Source organism: Theobroma umbraticum, unplaced genomic scaffold (assembly GCF_002168275.2).
Source record: "Theobroma umbraticum cultivar Fairchild unplaced genomic scaffold, ASM216827v3 scaffold_20.0, whole genome shotgun sequence".
NCBI lineage: Eukaryota > Viridiplantae > Streptophyta > Magnoliopsida > Malvales > Malvaceae > Theobroma > Theobroma umbraticum.
In genome coordinates, this window is record NW_018397266.1 from 114,344 (window position 1) to 114,893 (window position 550).

Sequence of the window (550 nt, forward strand, 5' to 3'; positions counted from 1 at the left end):
TTATTTTTATTATTATTATTGTTTATTTAAAAATTAAAATTTATATATCGTTAATCACATTTAGTAGAAGAATATATATTTAAATATTTATTTGTCACTAAAATTAGAAGTTTTTTTACTCAATTGACTTGTTACGTTAACTCTCATAAATTTACATTAAGATTTAAAATTTAATTATTTTACCTTTATAAGTTTTTACGTCAACTGTTATAGTTTTATACCAAGATTTATCTATGTCAATTTTAAACTATAATTATTTTTATTATTATTATTTTATTTAAAAAATAAAATTTATATATCGTTAAGCACTTTTAGTTTAAGAATATATATTTAAATATTTAGTTTTTACTAAAATTAAATTTTTTTTACTTAATGGACTTGTTACATTAACTCTCACACGTTTACGTTAAAATTTAAATTTTAGTTATTCTATTTTTATAAGTTTTTACGTCATTTCTTACAATTTTACGTTAAAAAAGCGTAAAATTTAACATAAAATTGTAAGAAATGACGTAAAAACTCATCTATGTCAATTTTAAACTATAATTAT